The sequence below is a fragment of the Pleurodeles waltl genome, chromosome 11, assembly GCF_031143425.1.
Source record: "Pleurodeles waltl isolate 20211129_DDA chromosome 11, aPleWal1.hap1.20221129, whole genome shotgun sequence".
Lineage (NCBI taxonomy): Eukaryota > Metazoa > Chordata > Amphibia > Caudata > Salamandridae > Pleurodeles > Pleurodeles waltl.
The window spans coordinates 228,042,783-228,060,068 of record NC_090450.1 but is presented as its reverse complement, the minus strand read 5'-3'; the positions used below and the strand labels follow the sequence as shown (position 1 = coordinate 228,060,068).

The window sequence follows — 17,286 nt, the reverse complement described above, 5'->3', positions numbered from 1 at the left end:
GGGCAGGAATGCGCCATATCTACTAAGTTATGGCACATTCCTGTCCTCTGCTTGCACTGGTGCACAGTTAGATGCCTAGAACCAATGCAGGCACCCTTGCGCCATGGAGCGAGGATTCCTGCATTACAAGCAGGATTGTTTTGTGCAGGAAAGGACACCTTCCTGACAAAAGACAGTCCTTAGAGGCATATTCCTCTTTCTAAGTGTGCAGCACATGTAGAAAGAGGGGAGAAACAAATATATTTCTCCTCTTTACACCTCCTCTAAGAAGACTTAGCATTTTAAGACATTCCCAGGTTTACCAGTTTGGGTAAATCTCTGGAGTGCTCCAAAATCCATGGAAGGATGCGTGGGAACACCCACTCTCCTCTCATAGAATGCTTCCCTGGGACAAAGTAACGCAGGACAGTGACTTGTGCTGCCTTGCTTTACTCCATATTTAAATAGCCACACAGGGCCTAACAGGGTGGTCTTGCATGGATTGGTAAATATCATTCTAGGTTCTGGGTCGCCCTTGTCCTACCTTGTGTGACACAGTAGCGAAGCAAAACTTTGATAAATATGCCTCTAAGTTTCTGTCTGGTGTTTTAATTTTTGCTAAAATGGGCAATCAACATGATTTATTTACCTTTGTTCTACTCATATTACTTTTTAACCCCAGAAGTAGTCTCCACTGCCTCCTTCTGACATAACTGGTGTGCAGCCCTGTATTGGGGCTTTGACTAGACTACTCATAGAAGTTCAGCCTGGGTTCGATGCTATTTCTGGTCTGCTTGGATGCCGAGGAGATGGAGAATTTCTTATCTGTAAAAAAATGTTAGGTATTTTGTTTACTTGCACCGTGTGGCAATAGTCCTTATTGGGGCATGTAGAATTGTGTCATGTAGAATATACTGATGTTTTTAGGATTATTACTGTGCCAATTTGTAGCAGAGCATGGGAGGACTTTTGCAGCCCAGTTGTGTCCTCTGTGGTGTGAGTTAAAGATGAATTCCAGTGTGCATTTGAAGTCAGGTTATATTTTAAGCCCCTTTCTGTCACCCAGGATAGTTTTGAATGACTAACGCAAGTGTCACGCGTAACTGTTGTGTTGACGTTTATAAACAGAAAGAGTCGACCCAGATCTCTTTCTGTGAAAAAGCTGCAATCAGGCCCTCTGGCAGCAATGTGTGCCTAATGGCCGAAGAAAAGTGAATTAGGTCAATATAATGGTCAAATCAATCCCAGCGACCAGTGCCTTAGGAGTGCTGGGAAGAAGAAGCCCAAGGCGGACCCCAAGGACCTCAAGAACTTCCGTCCCATCTCCCTGCTCCCTTTCCCGGCAAAAGTGACCGAGAAGATTGTCAACAAACAGCTGACCCGCTACCTCGAAGTCAACAACATCCTGGACCTGTCCCAATCTGGTTTTCGCAGTAACCACAGCACCGAGACCGCCCTCATCGCCGCCACTGACGACATCCGGACCCTGATGGACAAAGGAGAAACAGCCGCCCTCATCCTCCTGGACCTATCAGCAGCCTTTGACACGGTCTGCCACCGCACCCTATCAGCACGCCTCCATGACGCCGGTATCCAAGAGAAGGCCCTGGCCTGGACCACATCCTTCTTCTCCGGCAGAACCCAGAGCGTCCACCTCCCACCCTTCCGCTCCAAAACCACTGAGATCATCTGCGGCGTCCCACAGGGATCCTCCCTCAGCCCGACACTGTTCAATATCTACATGGCCCCCCTCGCCCACGTCGCACGACAACACAACCTCAACATCATCTCCTACGCCGACGACACCCAGCTGATCATATCCCTCACCGAAGATCCCGACACCGCCAAAGCTAACCTCCACCGAGGAATGAAGGCCATAGCCGACTGGATGAAGGACAGCAGACTGAAGCTGAACTCAGACAAGACGGAGGTCCTCATTCTCGGACCCACCCCATCAGCCTGGGACGACTCTTGGTGGCCCACGTCACTAGGCACAGCCCCGGAACCCACGGACCACGCACGCAACCTGGGGGTCATCCTCGACTCCACTCTCTCCATGACCAGGCAAGTCAATGCCATCTCTGCGTCCTGCTTCAACACCCTCCGTATGCTCCGCAGGATCTTCAAATGGATCCCCCTTGACACGAGAAAAACCGTTACCCAGGCCCTCATCACCAACAGACTCGACTACGGGAACGCCCTCTACTCAGGAACTACAAACAAGCTGCTGAGACGACTCCAACGCATCCAGAACGCCTCGGCCCGACTCATCCTCGATGTCCCCCGCCACAGCCACATCACACTCCACCTAAGAGGCCTGCACTGGCTCCCCATCAACAAAAGGATCACCTTCAAGCTCCTGATCCACGCACACAAAGCACTGCACAACACCGGACCCACCTACCTCAACAACCGACTCAGCTTCCACACCCCCACCCGAAGCCTCCGCTCAGCCAACCTCGCCCTCGCCACAGTCCCCCGCATCCGAAAAACCACAGCCGGCGGCAGATCCTTCTCCTTCCTCGCCGCCAAGACCTGGAACACTCTCCCCACCATCCTACGACAGACCCAGGACCTGCTGGCCTTCAGAAGACTCCTCAAGACCTGGCTCTTCCACCAGTAGCACCCCCCCCTCCCCAGCGCCTTGAGACCCTTGCGGGTATGTAGCGCGCTTTACAAATGCAGTGATTGATTGATTGATTGAACCGTAAGGCCTGCAACATCATGTGACTTCTTAGCGAAATACTGCACTAAATACAGACTCAACTTTACAAGGAATGTCCGCAGCCAGCCTCTGTGCCCAGTACTTCAGGAGAGACATCCACAGTGGGGCAGGTATGACCCTGTGGCCCACCTAACTACCTTCTGGAAGCATTACGGTGGCAGGTGACTGACTGTGCCTCTTCCCTGCTGACCCTTCCCAGCTCTTCAAACATTGACCTAGCATGTGAACCTCCCAGCACTACAGATATTGACCTAGTATGTGATTGACTGCCCAAATCCCACAAACACTGACCTAGATTGTACTTCACTACTTCAACCCTATAAATAATGACCTGGTGTGTGACTGACTGTCCCAACCCTAAAACACTGACCTATGTACGAGGTGCGTGAAATTTGCATAATTAGCTTTTGTGTAACTATGCAAAATGTTGCTGAAGTTTTGGGTAATTAAGCAAATTTGCATGAAATGCAAAGCTAGCATTTAGTACTATATTTTGGTGTGCAATGCATCCTCACTTCCATTTTGGACATAGCAACGCTTTTTGCACTAAAAAAAGCACGAAAAAAAGAAGAGATGAGAAGAACAGTCACTTGGGTGCTGGTCAATCACATTGTTACTTTGTTCCTGTTTTCAAAATTTCCTGCCACAATTTTGCCACAGGTTATAATTTGGGATTTTGCGTAGCAACCATAACACAAAAAATACAGAATTGTGCAAGATTACACTGCTGTAACAGGAATTTCACCGAGACTACCTAGCTGAGTTGGTCTAAAAGAAATTGACTACATGTGGGTCTATTTCTCGACCCATGCAATTCTAAAAGGCCACATGATAGTATGTAGCACTGTGCAGTGTGTGTGATTGTTTACTCATGCTATCATGTATGTATGCCTGTTCATGCTACAGTACAAGGATGTCTGGCGTTTCTTATTGGATGTCAGAGTCTTCAGAGAGGGTGTTGGAGGAGCCAGCCTAGACAAAGTTGGGGATAGCCTGCATTCCTGAGAGCTGGGTGGGACAAAGACACTGGAGGAACTAAAGGGCCATGTTCTCTTGTGCACTTCAGAAGGGTTCTTTGATTGTATAAATGTCACTGGTCATTGGGGCCTGGGCACACCTTAAGAAGGAGACGGGCTGATAAGGGTATAATAAAGAATAGGGCTGGTGGTATTGGTAAACTTTTGATAGATAGGCTTACATCTAGGCGTGATCCTTCAGTCACTTCCGTGACCCATGTGTGGGTTATCAAGTTTGGAGTCCTTTTTGCTGTGACAGACTACTTCCTGGAAAAACGGCAGGACAGAGGCAATGGCATTTCAAGGGCGCAACTTCCACATTACACATTTATAAGACTCAGACACTAAATCTCATCTGTGTCTGGAAGTGGATTATCAAAATGGGTGTGTGGACCTCCCAAAATTGTTAAACTGGGGCTTTACATGAGAATGGGGAAGCCCAGTGAGATTCCTGTCTGTTGGGTCCAGAACTGGGGACTGAGGTCTGCCAGCCTCTCTGCTAGGAAATCAAGACCATTCGCCCTGGAGCACCAGCAGCTGCCTGCCAAGACCAGAGGATCCTTTGATGAGGAGGTTAGCTCCTGGAAGGAGTGAGGTCCAGTGGGGATCCTGTTGCACGTATCGCTGAAGCATAGTGTGAGATTCCGGGCCTGCGTTACATATGGTTGCACCAATTGAGCCATGCACATAAATGTAGCTGCTCATTATCCGAATTTCCAGGACAAAGGGCTCTATGAAAGATAAGGGCTGTCACCCTGGTACAGCGTTTCAGTGGAGAAACAGGCCTTCGCGTTGTTTTGATCCGAAGGGGCAGCTGCCCGTAGTGTACTGCTGCCAAACCCACTTTGTCAAGAGATGGGTCTGTAAATAAAGAAAGTGCAAACACCGTGAAACAGAGTGCAGCATATTGGATTGTGACCCACAGAAAAAGTGCACCGAATCTATCACCAGAACGCAGATGCACTCAAGACAGGCATCTGGACTACAGAAGAGCACTTTGGATGCCTTCCCTTCGCCACAACATCCAGACTTCTGCTCACTGCTAGGCCACTGATACGCACCCCAGCCAGCCTAACCAGAGTTTCATGCGAGAGCTGGTAGGACTGAGTGCCGGGCCATCAAACTCTGTGGATACTTGCTCTAACTATAAGTGCTACTTTGCTGTGACACTTTGACTTCCAAGACACCATTGTAGAATTTCTAAGACTGATACTTTCTAGAGGATCTACCCTGAATAATTGCCTTACATGAATATAGAATAATCACCATTCATACATAAGGGAGATGGAATAGGTGAGATGCCGGAACAATGTTAGAGTGCCTGCCTTAAAAAGACTTTGTGTATTATTTGTTGTGTGCCATATTTCACTTTGGATTTGTATATAAGCACTACTTTTTTCCTAAAGTGCGTATCTGGCTGGACAACCATTCATTAGGGTTGCTGGATGAGTTTTGAGTTGAGCCTCTGTATATACCTCGCGCACATACCCCCGAACCCCTAGAGAACTCTTGGATTGCTTTAACCTTTCCACCACTGATTGACAAGTGCTGAAGGGGTCCAGTCACAAGGGGAATGTCTATCCAGTCTATTTGACTTATTTCAAATCCTCATTCATAGCATGATAAAGTGATCCTTGACCACAAAAGCTCGCAAATATATTATTTTGTTAGCCAAATGTATTATTGATTTATTAATAGTTGCAAATAATTACTTCAGAAAAGTGATCCCAGACAAAACCTCAAAGCATGTAGATTGATGATACTGGTGTTTTCAATTATATGTAAATAGGGAGCCTCTCTTCAGGTAGTGGGTACATCTCATTAGCTGAGGGGATAAGGCATGAAGTTACTAGAGCTTTCCCCTTGGTAATCAATTATTCTGATGTTAAAACCCAAACCTTTCCAGCAAACGCGTTCACACCAGGCTTCTATACTATTGCACCATGAGAAATCTAGACTCTCTCTTCAAAGGATGGAAGCCTTGGTGATTTATGCTCTACAAAAATAATATCTCATTCATTCCTAAAGCCCCACCCCAAAATTCAACCCCTGCAGCTAAGCCTCTACACAAATAGTCAATGTTCTTAGATGGAGGCCCAAAGGAAACGCAGACAAGTCTCCGCGATAGTACCTGGCAGCACTACTGAGGAGCAATGTTATATTACCCATAATGCTCCTGGATGTTTTAGGCCCCTTGTGTGGAAAGATATACACGTAGAATAATGAAGTAAAAACAGCAGCCCTGAAAGGGCCTCGGTGTGCAATGTAAGGGATACAGTGTGGGTCGAAATGAGTTCCAGGTTCAGTAAACACTGGCTGGTTGTCCACCTCCCTTAAAGAGGCTATTAGCTTCCCCAGCATGAAGGGGCGGTGAGCTCGGCACATTCGCCCGCAGGATCTATTAAAATTGTCTAAATACCAGAGAGGAAGAAAATATGGCAGTGATACCTTTTACCAGGCAGTGGGCCTAACGGGGGAGCTTTCCAACATTCCAGATCACCACTGTTAAGCTATGTGTATGAAATCTATCCACATGTGTAATTTTTATTACTTGGGAGTAACCTTAGATTATTCCTCAACTTCTATTAACTCAAAATTAGGGACATTTTCATAATTTTGCATATTGAAAATTTCTTAGCATTTTTGCCAGTGTGAGACTGTTTTGAGCAGAAAATGTATTGGAATCCAATTTCCTGTTGGTGTTTCAAATAACGTTATTATTTGAGGTATACCTTTGAAAGGGCCACTGGAATTGTGTGATTGTGTGGCATTGCAATTTTTGCATGATTATAGATTGCCGCATTTGCCACATAATCCATCATCTGCTGCATAATCTGCAGAGTTAAAAAAAAATTGTTTCTAGTTCAAACGGTTCAAAGGTTACTAAAACTGCAGCGCCACGTGTCACCAAACAGTGGAAGGCCATTTGCAAAGCTGGACTTGTCACCTCTCTGTTGCTTTTGCTATGTTTGGTTGTTAAACTGGTACTAATAAGGTGTAACCAAATTTCTATACAGTGTTACCGAGTTGAAAAATGATAAAATAATGGAGTAATACTTTAACAAAATGTGCATAGTTTGCCTTTTCCTCACCCCTGCTGCATAATTTGGCCCTTTCCTGACGCATAATTCCAGTGGTCCTGATCTTTGCCTAGAAAGTCACATGCGATTCAACTCAAACACTCTTTACAAACTTCGCATAGTTTCAGGTAATTTAATGTAACTGTCCCTAAATTTTGGTGGACGGGATTAAAAAGGAATTTCGCAATTATGCATTGGCCTGTTTTCATTTCAATGGGGAGGGAGCAGATTGTTTTTTCGCAAAGGGGCGGTGTACATAATACACACTCTGAGAAGAAAGTGTGCAACATGGCTGCGTAACTGCAGTAATTTACAGGGGCGAGTTTGCAAGCTGCCTTTCCCCTGGGGCCCAGCTAAAAAGGGCTGTTCTATTTATCGTCCAATCACATACCATGAACAGGCTCTCCGCAGCTTTGTCTGAGAGCCAGTGGCTTCCGTCAGCAGTGGTGGTGGGATGCTTTAGGTACCCCTCTTGACCAGGAGGATTTTTGTTGGTGGAGGTCACCAAAAGCATGGAGCAAATCCCGTGGGATACAAACATCTAGTTTATTGGGAGCAAAATCATAGTTCAGGCCAGAAAGAGTAAAGATAGCAGCGCTTTTCTAACAAGGTGATGATTTATGACTTTAGTCACTTCCACAGACACCCACACCCCTGTCATACTTTGCTATCCTTGTCTGTTTCCAATCTTTTTTTTTTTTATCTAACAGTTGTCTCGAGTTTCTCCTGTAACTCTTGCTGTTTTCTTTTAATGTCGAGAGATTTTGATGCTTTGCATCTTTATGAGAAAATCGCCTCCAATGCACTTATTCACAGAGGCCAGCAGTTCGGTTTGAGGCCGCAATGGGATCATCCTTAGTGTAGGTTCATTGGTATTCACAAAAAGAATAGGGACGCTATTCCCATTGGAGGGAACTGGTGGCTGTGCAGAAGGCTTTTCCAGTTGTTCGGTCAGGATGTGTGTGGTAGTGAATAAAGCCAATCCAAAGTGTTAATTTGGGACAGGGCCCCAGCCCTTAGCTGTCTGTCATTCTGGATCCCACGTAGATCAGAGCCTACAGAGGTGTCTCTGAAGGTTAGTCTTTTTTAGGGTGGACAACTCCAGGGCAGACACTTTGGATTGGGTGTTTGCTTCCTTCCAAGATTTTCCACTGACATTGCAGCTTGCTTGGGATTTGTAGCCAGTTCAGCACTCAAGAGGTGGGTTTGTTTTCATAACCAGGACAATTCATTTCATCCTGTTTTTTTCCGAAATGTAAGGACCAGGAGGAAATGGTACAAGGTTGCTTGTTGCTATGACAACTGTTCTTATTTACCTCCACAGATCTACTTTTCATCAACCTTGACGTCACCAAAAGGGGTTGTAACCTCCACGATGATTCTAGGTCATTGGTTGCAGTCTTTCGTTTATCTTGGGAGAGGTGTCCATCCAGGTCATGTAATATACTATTCTATGCGATGTACTGTCCATCTTCATTTCACACTTCAGGCTTGCTATGGTGAAGCAGGTTTAGTTTCTTTTCTGTACTAGTGTTGTGTCTGGTGTTACCAGTGGTCAAAGTGCATTAAAAAAAGTATGGGAACTGGGATGCTGTATGCAATGGGGCAGGGTGAGTGGGCGTAGAGGTGTGGTCAAAGGCTTGGCGACAAAAATTTAATATTCTGTAACTTTCTACCAGTGTTTCACCTTCAGGTAAGTACATGTATATGATAATGCACAGCTTAAATGAAAATTAAATGCAAGTTATGTTAATCAGTGGGAAATGCATCAGACTTTATGAAACCTCTATTAGTTAATGCACTGCACCAGAGAGCCACATAATTGAATCCAGGTTAGTGCAGTATTTGTGACTTGTGTATGGTTAGGATTCCAGAGTAGCCTGCAACTCGCCGAAAAGTGCTTCAACGCCTTGTGAGGGATAGTAACCACAATATAAATAATTACAATTCCAAGGTCCCAGACTGTGAGAGAAAACACTGTAAACAAGTAAGTCATTATTTTAAACTTGCATTGCTCACGACGTGAGACAAGCTGCTACAAAATGCAATACAATGTTTAAGATAAAAAAGGGCTTACAAAATATAGATTTTAGTAATACCCACACTGTATGTAGTGCAAGGATTTTATAGGCCTGCTCTTTAAAAGCACACACTTCACAGCTCAGCTGGTAGTTTCTGTACAATCACTCTCAAAAAGAATGCACGCGTGCCATCATGACGCTTCAAGTGATTCCATCAATGAAAGCCGTATTGGCTTCCAATCACCCTTTACATGTGCAGATTGACCAGTTGCGCACATTTACATTTCTTTCAGGCAACCACCGTGGCAGGAAGGCTTGTTTAGCTGTCTACCTGTCCCTCAGTTTCAAAGCACACAAGACTCCCTGCATTACACTCAGGGCTTTAAACGGAAATATGGAATTGCAGGTGCTCACTATTTAGAGTACCCGTTTGCTCCTAAGAAGTGCCATTTGCTCCCCCACTAAATGTATTGCAGCAGTTCTGAGAAGTGCATGTACTCCCCCTTTCAAGTTAAAGAAGTGCAGGCACCCAGTACTTGAGAGTACCTTCCCATTTAAAGGACTGATTTCACTTCAGTTGAAGGATTGCACCTGTTGGAATTAACTGTACCGGGACGGTTGTCGTTTCATACAAAGTAGGGGAACTGTTTTTCTAAAATTAAAAAAGTATGAGCATGACGTGCCCACCAGATCCACCCCACGTCCACCACTGGGTGTTACTGTACTCTGTATGTTTTTGGTTCTTCAGCAGTGGTAATGTGATTAATGGTTTGGCACCGTGCTACTAGTCCAAGGACAGGTACCAAGGCACGCAACTTTAAGCATCCTCAATGAGTAAGGAATGGGACAAGGTTTGGCTTGAGCCAGTAATATTCATTACTCTGATTCTTACTTCCTCGTCCAATGCTTACTTTAAGAGGTGCTATCTGAAGGTTACTAGTGAGTACTCGAGCCATTTTATGCCTCTCTGCCTTAGCTACTGATCTGTTCCGAGGCAGAGAAGTGCGAGCGCAGGGAAGATCCTGTAGTTCTCTCAAAGGAGCAGGGGCTCAGACGTAGTCCAGTGCCATTGTTTGTAGACGTCACACTGGAATTGTTTGGCAGCCGTTAAAGGATGGAACGGACACATCGAATAACATCAGTTTTAAAGTAAACAGGACAAATTGACCAAAAGGTCGCTGGAGATTGTACCTAGAGGAGGTGGAGAAAAAGATTTTTGCAACACTGAAGTGTCTTTATTAGTATAAAACTGCGAATCCTAAAAAGTCCCATTGCTAGCTGGAAATGCCATTTTTTCACACAGGCTTGCGCGCGTCCTCCGTTTTCGCGCTCCCACCCCCAGCTGTCAGGTTGTCTTGACACAACAGGGCCTTGCGTCTTTTTTCGCAAACGTCCAAAAGCCCGCCAAGGTGCCGGCTTTGGTTCTGCAGAACATCAACTGGTGGAAAACCATTTCCAGCCCCAGAAAGTTACATGGAAAACAAATATATTATGAGCTGAAAAGCCTAGTCCATAAATCAAGTGTCTCGAAATGGAGGCGGGAGGGGAAGAACACCGAGATTCTTGGCCAGTTATGAAGGGAAGTGGAAACGGAGAACGTCTGAGCTGCGGCCTATAGGGACACGAGGCGATTTCCTGGCAGACGGACGATATGCGAAGTCCGGTAGGACTGAGACCGGGTCCGTCACTTCTTAGGCGAATCACGATTATTTTACTGTGCGCGTTTATGCGACTATTTTGCAGAAACGTTTTACAGGACGGGAAAAACGGCAAATGCATTTCGCACTATTTGCTGCGTGTATGAGGAGACAAAGGATAAACGCAATTTGCCCAAGTAAAAAAAACGAATAGTTGTGTACCTGGACAAAAAGAAGTGCACATCGATAGTAGAACCATGGCTAAGCATGTTTGACATATCAATTACTTAGAAATTGTATGTGTGTTATAGAGAATTTTTTTTTTTTTTAAAGACAGACTAATCCATGAATAGCAATATAAAATATAAAACAAACCTGTGCAATCATGTTCTACTAGTGTGATAAAAATGGACGTGTGCACGAAACTTAGTCCAACAGTTAATATTTCGAAAGTGGAGAGTTTTTTGTGTTTATTCGGTGTTCTAACCTGGTGAAAAATCATTCATTGGAGCTGAGCCTGTTTTCCTTTTACTGAGGCTCCACACCTTGGTGCGAATGGATGTGCCGTGTTATATGTCCAGGGAAGTGTTTATGTAGGATGGCTCCGAGCAGTTGTATTCTCTCCTCTAACCGCTGTTCTACAGTTAAGACACGGAGACTTGAGACACTTTTTTCAAAAGGGTCTTGTTCAGGACAAATCCTCACCGAGACATTGCCCCCTACATGGGTGGGTACAGTGGCGTAACGAAACACGAGGAGGCTCCCTGCAAAGTACCTGGAGGGGGCCCCCTCCCCCTGGACCCAGGCAGGGACCTGGCCTGTGCACAGTGTACTGTGTTGAGGGGGGCCCTGTGGCTCGGGCACCCCCCCCCCCCCGCCCCGCGGGGGCCTTTGTTAAGTCATTGGGTGGTTACAGACCCCCAATAAAGGATGACTATAACACAGGGAGCGCCCTACGCCACCTGCTTTGGAATAAGTGAGAATTATGAGTGCTTGCCCCTGTCAACGTAGGCCTATCCCCCTCTTCACTAAATGATCTCTTCCAGAAGCCCATGTAGCTCTCCGTGGACTGTAAGCTCTGGAAATAGTGGCGGGGAGTATATATATTTTAACAAACTAGATGGGCTCTTTCTGTTGAAAGATGAGTTGTCACCTTTTACAGTTAAAACACTCTTCAGTTTGAGAGTTCAGATTATTCCAAGGTGTCTTTTCTGGGAACTGTTTAACCTGACTTTAATATTGTGTGCCCGTGTTGGAAGTTAACCCCTCTTCCTTGTCCATCACCAACAGTATTACTATCCAGCCAATCACTGCAAAGCTGTCATGGGTTGTGCTGTCATGAACAAGAAACTGTAGGCGCCACCTGCATCAGCAGCACTGCAGTATCATTGGCATGGCAGCATACGTGTACACCCACCACAACACTGCTTCAAATGTCATCCCTTCAGTTGCATCTTTACGTAGCTATTACATGAGATATTTTTGAAGCACGCAGACTTTTTGCAACAGTGATATAAAATGAAATTGAAATTTCCCGGGTGCATGGGGGTATCATGGATTGATGCGTCTACGGATGTGCTTGGATGAAGTAGAGTGTGAAAATAGGTTGGGAAGAATTATTGATGGATTACGATGGACGCAAACATGGTTGGGTGGTGTCATGGGCGGGGTGTAAATGGGTATAGTACGCTGAAATCATGTATGAATTAATGGGGATGGATACATGATTAATAGATTTGGATTTTAGTTTGATCTATTTACTGCAGTTGTATAGTACACAATATGGATTAAATTATCTCCCTCTACATGATGAGGTCATGCTCACTGCTGCCTTAGGGAGGGCTACGAGGCCTATCCACAAACTAGCAACTTTTGTGGCTCTCTGAACTTGTTGCAATCAGGGTCAATGCACAAATTGATAATAAAGTTGGGTTCCTTCACTGCAAACTAATTTTGACACATTTCAAAGATAATCTAGGGGTCAAAAAAGTTATGCAATTGAGTCAATTTTGAGTTTAAGTACACTTTGGTTGTATTACTTTTGTCATATGCTTTGAGTAGAAATTGATCCTCGAATTATTTTGGGATTAGAAACTTCCAATAATGTATGATTCCTAAATTAATATCTCAGAAGGAAAAAAAAAGTCACATAAAAACAACATGTGTTTCGGGACTCTAAGTTTAATTTGTTGGGCCTTTTGGACTTCCCAGTAACTACAATAGGAACTCTATATTCTGAAGTCCATAGCTACAGATTCTATATAATACTTTGTTGACTAGCTATGAAACCACAGTACACATTTGCATGCAGAGATAGAAAGAATAAGCAGTCATAAAAATGTTGAGAGACAAAATAAGACAAAAGGAAATTCTAAATCACACACATGACTAGGAAAACAGTTCTTAGAGAAACTCATTTTGTTACTATCTTAGGGATACTTTTAAAAACGACCTAATCCAATTCTAAGCTAAAGTGAAGTCAATTACAATTCTTTTGTATGAAGGTAACGTTTCTGATTTTGATCCATAGTGGCATGTGTGGGACAGTGAAAAGGGATCACACTCCTCTAGAAACACATCTAGTGATTGTAACAGCCGGAGCATTAGCAGCACTGGTGAGGAATTTGCGACTGGCCAGACAGAGGATTTTTAAATTGATTCTGTGTCCTGCAGACAACTGATAAGGGCTGCAGTGGCCTTCTGAGACATGGTCTCTGTTTCCAATTCCTAAAACGTATTGAGTAGCTATTGATCGGTGTTTTTTTTATAGACTCAAAAACATAGAGATAATGCAGCCTGAGCCCCGATGACCATATTCCAGAGCAAAATTGTTAATTAACTACCTAATCCAGTGCATTTGAAAAAAGACACACTTGGTAACAGGATAGATCGGGAAATAAATCAATAGTTTGGGTGAGTTTAGTTTAAGCCAGTTATAACTCACCTGGCACCAAATTGTGGTTAAAACATCTGATACCTTGGGAGTTCACTGCTGTGCATCTGCGGTGTTGTTCCACTTGAAATCCAATCTCATGAAACAGGGAGCGCAAATTACCTTTAAACAAAGTAGGGGTCTGTGGGATGCCCTGGGACACCCCCCCCTAATGTATCTTAACAGGGGAAGAGAAAGCATTCCTCTCTTATCCCTCTTTTCCATGCCGAAAGAGGACCATCTCTCAGAGTTGGAAGACACTTTGGCTAAGGATATATAAATTATAAATATAGAGTAGAAACGTATTCAGCAATCGAGAAAGCTTTTTAGGCCTTTGCAAGGGGTATGAAAAACGCTATATCCAATTATCAGTGCAACACAGAACAATGCAGATGAGAGCTTGAGGTGTAGAAGACACTTGTCCACATCATCACCTACAGTTTACAGGGCATCAACCAATGGCTAGTTCCACTGGCAATGCAGGATCCCATAGCTAATTATCAAGGAGCTGATGAAAATGTACATAAAGGGTGCATTTGTCCCACCACCATTTTCTTGCTCATGTATCCCACTACTGGTAGTTCTGAACCCCACATTTCAGTAGATGGAGCCAAAGACCCCAGACTTTATAGCGAGAGCATCATTGAATTTCGGGCAAAGAGGCCAGGCTCTCCTGTCTGTGTAAGAAAGGTAAATCTCAGTGAAGCCTGGTTGTGCAGTCAGTGCAACGGATGAGTGGCGCAGTGAGCAATATTGTTTGTAGGCCAGCCTTTAGCAGTCTGCTAAGCAATAGCCTCTTGTGGACCAAAACAAACTATAGTGGGCATAAAGCCCACTCACCTCTTACCATTGATTGGTTTAATTGTCAGATTTGCTTTCTCTTTATTCAACGGCTTGCCTACTTCTTTCATGTGTTTGTCCCTCTTTTGGAGTATAGACTATTTGCCATTCTTGTGATTGGCTGACTTGTATCCTTACACTACTCACTTATAGGGAACTACTTTTTTCCTTTTGCCTAAACACTCCATAAGAGTGCATGTGTTTTAAATCTCATTCTCTTTCATGTGCTTTCCACCTGCCAAATACCTACCCCTCCTCACACTCTGTGTTGCCCTCTTCATTGAGTGCAGCTCTCTCTTGCTCACTCTCACGTGCTTCTCCTTGACCAAATCACCCCACACTCCATGTTGCTTTCTCCCTTATGTGCTGCTTTTTCACTCCTTTATCCCCTCACTCAGCTTCATTTTTATTTAATATCGCCTCCTCCTACTCCCCATTTCTTCCTGCATTTGCTCCTCTGTTGTGCACCCACCCCTCTAGGTCGATTCATTTTTTAATTTCTTTTTATAGTCCTTTGAGGACCTGACAGCTCACATTTGCTGCCTGTATTTTTTATTTACCTTGGCAAAAAAGGTCAGATCTAGGAATGGTAAATACAAATGAAACAAAACGAAGCCTGCCTCATTCAGTAGTCATGGACATATGTGATGATGTATAAATGTGCCTACGTTTTCACACCTGTGTGCACATACTTAATGACACAAGGACCAGTAGCATTATAACACGTACGTGAGTGCGCGAGTTGCGTGTTGCATCACATTTTTAGGTTGAGCATTCGAGACCTCTTGTGTATATATATATATATATATATATATATATATATATATATATATATATATATATATATATATATATAAATATATATACTTTAATATATACTTCTATACTTCTTTGTGGGGTCTCTGCTTTTTCACTGGTTTGCTGCAGTGTCCTTAAAAAATCCTTGCTTGCTAGTGGTCAATCCTTGCTCTTTGTCCCACCTTTTCCACAGTTGTACACTCCCCTGGACCATGGCCCTAGTACTTGTACCCTTCCACTTATACCTATGTAGCATGTGCTTAGGATTTACTTTTTTCAAAGGCTAATAGCATTTGACCAGAGCTCTGGATGTTTCAGTGGATCCAATCTGTTTCTGTTAACAGGCCTCTAGTCTATTACTTATTCTCATCTGCAGTCATGTGTGACTTTGTTTATTCCATTCTTTACTCTCCCTTGTGCATTTTCTGTTCTTGCATTGCAAATGCTTGTTCCAGTCTCTGTGAGCTCTCGGCGACGCTTGAACCGGCCGCTTATGTCAACTGTTTTACTTTTTATTTTCAGTTTGTGGGGCAAGGAAATGCTAATAACTCTAACTCGAGCGAACATGAGACCCTTTGCAGTTCAAATGCTTGTTTTCTTTTTTTGCCAGTGCAGCATACCATCAGCCAAAGGTGTTTTGCTTTAGACCAAAAAAGTGGTGAGAACTGTTGGCTTTGCGAGTGCTTGTTACCACTATCTCTTCAAAGGGCAGCTGCTGAAGAACTATATTACCCGATTGCTCTTTCGGCCATGCAAAAGCAGGGGTTCAGTTTAGGGAATACTACACACAGTCTCTCTCTTTTCACACTCCATGCCTTAGTATTAACATATGTTAAACTGGGATCGATGCTAGTCCATAATAAAAGACGACTGCAGACTTTTAATTCTTTTAAATTGTGGATGTGTGTGCACATAACTATTGTGAATGACGGTGAATAAAAGCATGGCAATACAATATCAGCCTGCACATTTAAAGTCAAACTCAGAATAATGTACCACACATCATTAAGAGGGGGACTGGAGCCTGTCTGAGTAAAGTTCAATAGCCTATTGTTAGATTGGGACAAAAGACAGACCCACTCTATTTACCTCCAGTGGATTTACAAAAGCTCTTTGCAGAGCCGAGTGTTACAAGGTCCAGCGTGTTTTTGCCACCCAATGCAAAATATTGTACAATGTATGCAGGAGAACTAATCTGGCAAAGTTGCTTAGATAAGAAACTCGAGGTTTGAATTCTAATCATGACTTTGAGACTTAACAATTTACGTTTTAGATTCTATAATACAAACCGAAAACTCACACTGTCAAGTTATACATTCCAGTCTACTATATCATAAATCGCTAGGTTTGTTGTGCATAAACATCTAAAACAAGCATAGGCAAACCCAATAGGTCTCGCATGTCAACCTGGGAGCAAGCTGTTGGATTTGCCTATTCATGTTTATTGTTGTCTTGGTTTAAGACAAAAAACATTTAAAGATGGCTGCTGTTTTTTAAGCATGCATACACACTGATGTCGGACTTCTTTCAATGGTTTTTAGTATACTTTATAGCAAAAAGTACTCCCTGGTGATTGTCAGGTGTATGTACACATACACACAGACTGTGCCATAGTGGAATGTAATTTGTGATACAGTATAACCCAACTATTGAAAGATGGCCCCTGCAAGTGCACGAAGGCTATCTTTTTTGATGCTCAAAAAATTCTGAAGGACATTTTCAAAGGCTAAGTAATAAAGTGTGTGGATATGTTGCAGCTATAAATCCAAACGAGAAGTAAAGTGGAGCTGTTAAGCTCTTGCTGAAATATTTTTTTTAAAAATAGAGAAAGAGGGGTTAGGAAGAGAAGAGGCAACAGAGCACCGGATGAGCAGGTGAGGAGGTAGAAGAAAACAGAGAATAGGCGTTGGGAGAGTAGCAGTAAGCCTGGAGGAGGAGGAGGCAGGAAAGAAAATAGTCCCTCCCGCACTAGAATGTGGGGACTCCAAAGAAGGCGGAAGTGCACAGAAGGAGTTAATAGAATTAGATGAGTGAGTCAATCGCTTGTGTGCTGAACTAAGGTGTAATTGCCAATGTCCCAAGCCAATGGCTACAAGAGGAAGAACATGGGAAAACAATTGTTTGAAGTGGGCTGGCCCAACGCCCACTCTGAGTATATGTCAAAGTATTAGATACAATACTTCTATTGACAACAGAGGGCTAAAGCCAAATGTGTCTATAGGAGAAACTTAAAAAAGGGCTCCAAATTAGAGCGTTTG

At 43.8% G+C, this 17,286-nt stretch overlaps 1 protein-coding gene across 1 annotated transcript in view; it reads left to right on the top strand.

Moving 5' to 3' along the window:
• The window catches only part of ADGRA2 (adhesion G protein-coupled receptor A2), a 402,513-nt gene that overhangs the window by 244,302 nt on the left and 140,925 nt on the right, over positions 1-17,286 (top strand). The window lies entirely within an intron of this gene.